The sequence below is a fragment of the Grampus griseus genome (genome assembly GCF_964374135.1).
Source record: "Grampus griseus genome assembly, chromosome: 3".
Classification (NCBI taxonomy): Eukaryota; Metazoa; Chordata; class Mammalia; order Artiodactyla; family Delphinidae; genus Grampus; species Grampus griseus.
In genome coordinates, this window is record NC_139019.1 from 5651696 (window position 1) to 5659430 (window position 7735).

Consider the following 7735-nt stretch of genomic DNA (forward strand, 5'->3'; position numbering starts at 1 on the left):
AATATTAATGTGAAGGGGACCAAACCATCCATTTGTCTAGAAGGTTGAGTCTCAGTCTAACCCTGCCAATAAGAGACTGAGAGAAACTGAAGATGTGACATATGGAAGGTTGAAATATACATATTTCCTTCCATCTTGCAATTAAAATGCAAGAGGAAGAATGTGGAGCTTTTGGATTTCACATTGTGATTGATTTATACCAATATTGACTCATGTCAGTAAGTGGGGAAAATTTTTCTGACTCTAATAAAATCACTTTTAGTTTATGACCTTTTGCAAGACAGGTTGTACTGCACGGAAAAGTGCCAGATCCCAGAGTGGTAAGTCTGGTATTTCCTCTCTTTGTCCTCTTCCTCCTCCTTTTTCTCCTTCTTCTTCAAAATGACAAATTAAAATATTTTGTCCTGGGAAGATTTCAGCCATTTAAAAATAATAATTTGGGTGTGTATATGGAGTGTTTTGTGTTAATTTCAAAGCTTTGCATTCGAGGCAGTACATACTTATCCCTGGCTACTGGCTACTTCTTAAAGGTGTATAAACATTGCCCAGTTTTCTTACGTTAAATAAATACACTCCGATCCTGTTCTTCCTCTTTCTCCATCCCTTCTCAGGTGGACTTCTGTGATCTCCACAAGAGCACGGCAGTCTGTCTCATTTCACTCCATATTTAGTGAATAGCCCAGTGCCTGTTGTACAACGTGTTCTCAGTGAGTATTTGCTGAATAAATGAACAAAGGAGTCACTCTCTCTAATCTCTCATACTGCATTCTGTGCATATGAATAAAATTGCATCAAATAGTTATGGTCAGATTAATAAATTATCTAAAAACAAATAGCTGTATCATTACCACTCAGATTGACACGTGATTTTGTCAGCATCCCAGATAACCACTTGGACCCCTTCCCCATACTCCCTCTCTTCAAAGTTAATTACTATCCTGACTTCTAGTTTTATATGTTTTTAGACTTTATATAAATGAAATCACACAGTATGTAATCTGTATCTGGTTCTCATTACTAAACATTGTAAGGATATATCATAATCTAATTTACCCAATGCATCATCAAAGGACATTTGGGCTGTTTCCAGTTTGGGGATAACTGCTGCTATTGCTGTGACTGATTTGTTCATGTCTCTTTGTTGCAAGGACTTACAGTTCATAGGAGTAGAATTGCTGGGTTATAGAATATGCAAGGTTTCAACTGTAGTAGAGAATTCCAAGTGCTAAGATCAATTTACACATCCACTATCACTTTATGAGAGTTTCAGTTGCTCTAAACCTTCACAGAAACATGACATCTGGGTATTTTGATTTTTAGCTCTTCTGCTAGGTAGAGTGGCAGTTCATTGTGGGTGTAATTTGCATCTTCCTGATTGTAATTTAGCTTGAACACATTTTAAATATGTATTAACCATTTTGATTTCCTCTTTTGCAAACTGTCTGACACTTCTTTTTAATTTTTTTTTAATCGAGCTAACTATATATGAAAAACATGAAAGAATGACACTTCTTGATTTCAAAACTTACAGCAAAGCTACAGTAATCAAGACAGTGTGGTACTAGAATAAGATTGGCCTGCTGACGTAGAGAACAATGGGACAGAACCAAAAGTCCACAAACAAACCTTCACATTCATCATCAATTGACTTTTCATGAGTGTATCTAAACTATTCAATGGAGAAAGAATAGTCTTTTCAACAAATGGTACTAGAAAAACAGCATCTCCACATGTTGGATAGATACTCCTCACTATACATGAACATTGACTTGAAATGAGTCATAGACCCAAATGTAAGAGCTAAAATTAGAAAACTCAAAAGAAAATATAAATTGTATCTCAATAAAGTTGTTATATAAAATTGTTTTATAAAATCTGTGTAACATAAGAATAGTGAGTGTATGTGTGTGTATGTAAACTTTTTGAAAAGCAAACCATTTGTAAACAAAGATGTACATCTGCTGTGTAGCTGGCCATAGAGAGATTATGTTACTGAATTTAAGCATGCTAATAATTGTTCAGTGATAGGGTGGGTGCATTTTATATATGCCTGTTTTACTATGTCTTAGCTATACTTTAGGGCATTGATTAAGGGATTTGGTTAAGGTGTAATGCATTATAATTTTCCCATTAAAAATAATTGAAAGTAGACTCATCATTGGCATTTTTTGTACAGATCTTCTAATTATCAGAGACATTATTGTCACTGAGTGAGTGATGCTTAGATTTTATATGTCCCTATGCAAGTTTAGGAATATATATTGTTTTAGTATTTTTGCAGTTGTTTCCTCAGAGATTGCAACCTTCAACCTTGACTCATTAATGTCTGATATTCTTTGGTGCTTCACCATCTTGCTTGATGATGCAAAGACCTTAGAACACTTTATCTCAATTTCACCTTCTTATAACGTTAATTCCATTGCCTCTTGTGTTTTACTTTTGAACATGTTTAAACTCCTAGATCTTATTATTATTATTTTTATTATTTAATATTTATTTATTTTTCCTCAGGTGTTTATCTTTTTATTAATTTTTATTTCTATTCTTTCCATAATCTTTACCTTTAAACTGAAATAATTTTTCTTCTACCAGAAGGCATTTAAAAATATTTCCTGTCTTGTAGGTCTGTTAGTAATGATTTATTTTTAAATTTTTGTTGCTATCTGAGCTATATACTTCAAAGTGGAAGAAATTTAATTTTTGGATTACATTTCTAGTTTGTTGTTCTATTTTTATTTTCAATAATATAAATATATTACTGCATTTTCTTCTGTTTTTCTTTGTTCCTGTTATGTAGAGAGTTCCAAGTCTTATTGCTTCTTCTTGGAAGGTAATCAATTTTTTTCTGGCATATTTTAATAATTTCTTTTTGTATGTAATTTTCTTCAACTTTACTCTGAAATTTGTGGCTTTCCTTTTGTCTGGCTTGGGAATTCAGGAGCCTTTTCGAATTGTGTCTTCACAGCTTTCATTAATTTTTGAAAATTCTCATCCATTCTCTCCTCAAGTATTTTTTTCTACTTTACGTTATATCTCCGCTCTTTATGGGACGATTATACATGTTAGATATTTTCACTTACCCTCTCCTATTTTTTTCTATTTCTTTTTTCATTCTGTGCTTAATTCTGGATTTTTTTCTGTCTCATCTTTCAGTTCATTCGTTTTCTATTTAGCTGTGTCTAATTTGCTGATAATCCATCTAATGAATTATTAATTTTAGTCATTTAAATTTTTATGTCTTTAATGTTTATTTTTCATTTTATGGTTTCCAGTTTGCTTTTAGTCCTCATTCTTCTATTTTAGATCCTTAAAAATGCAGGTCTGTTTCGATTACTTATTTGGTTTTTTCTTCATTTTAATTCATGTTATTTGTCTGATTGATTCTGATTATTTTTGATTGAGTGCAAGGTTTTGTATACAGAATTGTATAAATACTCTTGAGGACTAAAATAATAGTTCATCCTCCAGAGTGTATTTAATTTTTATTATTTATTTATTTACCTACTTTTTAAAATTACTTTTTATTGGACTATAGTTGCTTTACAATGATGTAGTAGTTTCTGCTGTACAGCAAAGTGAATCAGTTAAACATATACCTATATCCTCTCTTTTTTGGTTTTCCTTCCCATTTAGGTCACCACAGAGCACTGAGTAGAGTACATGTTCATTAGTATAAAATAGATAACTATGAGAACCTATTGTATAGCACTGAGAGTATTTAATTTTTAAATTGAATTTTGCTTTTGGCAGACATTGGCACCAAATATTGGCATCATCTTAATCCAGTTTCAGGGTCTGAAATGACTCACTTTGCTAAGTAATTGCTAAGGTTAGTTCCTTTCTTTCTTTCTTTCTCTTTCTTTCTTTCTTTCTTTCTTTCTTTCATTCTTTCTTTCTTTCTTTCTTTCTTTCTTTCTTTCTTTCTTTCTTTCTTTCTTTCTTTCTTTCGCTCACTTTTACCTGGTGGTGTGTCTCACAAGCATCACAGGTTAAATATTGGGTAGCTTAGCAGGACCTCTTTCCACTCTTTGTAGGGACCTGGGGTCCATTTTTTCCCCATAGTCCTATTTAGCTGTCAGAAGTACTGCTCATATTTTTAGCCTTTTTTTCTGTCCTTTCCAGAATTTGGAAGATGCCATTAATAAAACTGTGCCCCAAATTTTCCTTGCTTGGGTTTAATTTCTGATTATATCACAACCTTATTGGCTCTCTCCAACATCTTCCAGCAGACTCTTAAGATCATGTCCAAATTTTCTGCTTGTTCTCAGTAGAAGTATTGGTCCAAAGTTTCTAGTCCATCCTCTATTCATTCTTAAATCCACAACATTCTGAATTTTCCCACTGTCCCTCCACCAAAACTCTTGATAAAGTCACCAACAGCTTCCACATCAGAAACTCTGATGGACATTTTCAGCCCTTGGCTTTCTTGAACACTCTAAATCATTTGATTCTGTTGTCCTTACCCTGCTTAAAAAACATCCTGTTGATTTCCTTCCTTGCCATCTGGTCATTCTGCTTTGCCATTGTCTCCTCATCCTCCTAACATTCACACCCTCTCCCTGAGTGAGCTCACCCATTCCAGCAGCTTCATTAGCATCTATATATTGTTGACTTTCTAAAGGATGTCTCCAGAGAAGACCTTTCATTGTGAGCTCCTGTATGCTGCATAGCCACACCTAAAACAACTCTACTTAGATGCCTCTTGGGCTTCTCAATCTAAATGTGATCAAATAGCATTATCTTTCCCTAAGCTTCACAAACATCCTTAATTCCTTTCAGTTCTTGGTTCCACATCATCACTCAGTTTCCAAACCTAGTGATTATTTCTTCTAAATATCTCTCAAACACATCTATTTTTTCCTATCCCCACTCCCTCTGCTTTTGACCAAATCACAAGCATCTCTAGCCTTCTTAACCCAACATTTATTCTTACTGCTTCAAAAATATTCTCTATCTGTGTCCAAATTGGTCAACAATGGGGCTCTGTGTACCACAGTGACGCAGGTACCCAGACTGACAGGTTTCATCATGACATGTGCTTGTATAGTCCCAGGAAAAAGGAAAGGAGAGCATGGCAAACCTCACACTGGCTCCTGAAGTTTCTGCCTTAAATTGACTCATGTTATTCCCGTTCCAATTCCATTGGTTAGATCAAATCCTATGACCAAACCTAACCCAACAGGTAGAGGTATACGATCACCCCAAGGTTAGGTGAGTCTATCATATTTTCTTTGTCTTCTCTCCCCATCCTCCCTTCCCCACAACATGGACATAATCAGCTCAAATATTGTTTTCTCAGGAAAGCCTTTCCTTCTTTTATAGATTGAGCTAGTTACTTCTATTAAATCCTCATTTATCACACTAACCATGACTTGGTTTATGCCTCTTGCTCTTGCCATATTGTAAGATTCATGAGGACAAAGTCTGTGTCTGCCTCATTTGCCTCTGTGTCCCTTGTGTCAAGCCCAGGACCTGGCCCTTAGAAGGTTTCATTACATAGTGGTTGAGTAGATGGATGAACGGCTGCAGGTTGCCAAAGGAAGCATGGTATGTCACTGCATCAGTAAATGATCAGCAGCTGGCAGCTAGCTTACCATTGGGAGATGGGAATAACTCCTTTCTGACTAGAAAAAGATAGCCACCAAGGCCAATGTAACAAAGATCTACATTTTAATTCCACTGTGATTGTATACTGGTTGGTTCACTTCTTTGAAAATCTATATTCACCGATAACATAGAAATGCTATCTGTGTTAGTTAGTTCACAGGGTTGCTGTGGGATAAAGGCCAACATACCATTTTATACGAGTTCATTCTTAAGAATAGCAGCTTAAAAACAGGCACTTTCACAGAATTAATTCATTATCAATTTTCCCCTTTCTCTTCATTTATTCTACTCTATTTCTGTTTCTTTCTTCCCCCTTCCTCCTATTCATGATGTTTAGAGCTAACATTTAAGGTGGTTTACTCTGTGTGAGGTACTGTGGTAACTGCAATTGTTTATCTACTTTTATTCCCATGAGCGTTTTTACGTGATAATCCTTCGTTTTTCTGAAGTTCAGCTGCCACTGTAAATTATTAGCTGGAATGGCACTTATGTCATTTTTTCTCTGTGTAGCAACAATGGTATTTTGTTTATACTCTGAGATTATAGACCTTCACATAGAAGTTCTACTGCTTGTCACTATAAACATTCATAGAGACAGGATGGGCTGTGTTCAAATCTAAGCTATGTCACCCTGTCACTTACTAGCTGTCTTGGCTAATTTGGGTCTTGGTTGTTTAGGTTACCCTCCAAGTGTTAGTTTCTATTTTTTTTAATTAGAAATGAAAACAGCTGCCTTGTAAATTGTGTTTTTGTGTGTGTGAAGGTTATATAACATTGTATGAAAATGCCTAGCATGGAACATAAACATAGTAGGATTTGTACAAATTATAATTGCTTTTATATTTATTATACAGTGCACACCTAAGGAGATAAACTGGTTGGGTATAATTCACTAATATGGGTCCAAATGTTAACTTGTTCAGAACACTACTACTACTAATAGACATGAACTTATATCACATTAGTTTTAAGATGGTTTGAGAAAAAGGTCTTTGGCAGTTGTTATTATACCATAGCTCCAAACTACTCAGGAAGAATAAAAATCAAAGGAGTTAATATACAATATAAGTAATATAATATTAATTTATTATATAACAATAATTATTATAATAGCTAATACTTATTGAGTACCTACTGTGTTCCAGACACAGTTCTAAATAGTTTATATACATTAACTCATTTAATCCACACAACTATCTGAAGATGTAGTTCTGCTATGCAACCATTTTCAGATGAGAGAACTGAGGAGCAGAGAGTTTCAGTAACCTACCCAAGATCAAACACTAGCAATGTATGGTGGCTGAGATATTTTTCAAAGCAGCCAGCCTCTGAAATTCAGGATCTGATCCAGTGTTGTCAATAGTACTTTCTGAGATAATGGGGCTATTTCATATCTGCACTGCCCTGCATGGTAGCCACTAGCTATGTGGCTATTGAGCATTGGAAATGTCACTACTGTAACCGAGGCAGTCTTTCTTACTGAATTTAAGTTTAAATAGGCACATGTGGCTGACAGCTATCATATCAGTGCAGCTCTAACCTCTATGTTCCATTTCTTCTCCAGTTAAAATTAAAAACCCAAAGCATTAAGTGTTAGATTGATAAATCACATTAAAAAATGAGAAAATAAGTACCTTTAGGACAGTTGAGTTCAGATGATTACTTGTATTTGTGCTTGATGGAATGCAGCCGAAACATTTTTAAAACAAATTCCAGCTTCATTTAATGAAATAATTTAAGACCTTAAATTTTGCTCTGACAAATGAAACCCCCAAACAATAAGATAATGCAAATTGACTGCTTCACTACATGAGAAAAGAGAGTTTTGAGTAAAACATGGCATAGGCAGAGTAAAAGGCCAGTGACAGACCAGGAGAGTTTTCATGATGTGTAACACACAAGGAATTCACCTCTGCAATGTGAAAGGCCCACAGGAGGAGGAGACCAAAGAACTAACAGAAAAATGGATAAAGGCCATGAACAGGAAAAGTGATAACAGACAAATGGTGAAGCAACATATCCTTAGATGCCCAATTTTACTATTAAGAAAATGAAGATTTATAAGTATATATTTAGGGCAACAAGAAGGCCTGAGTCTGGCCATCGAAAATACTGCCCAATAATGAAG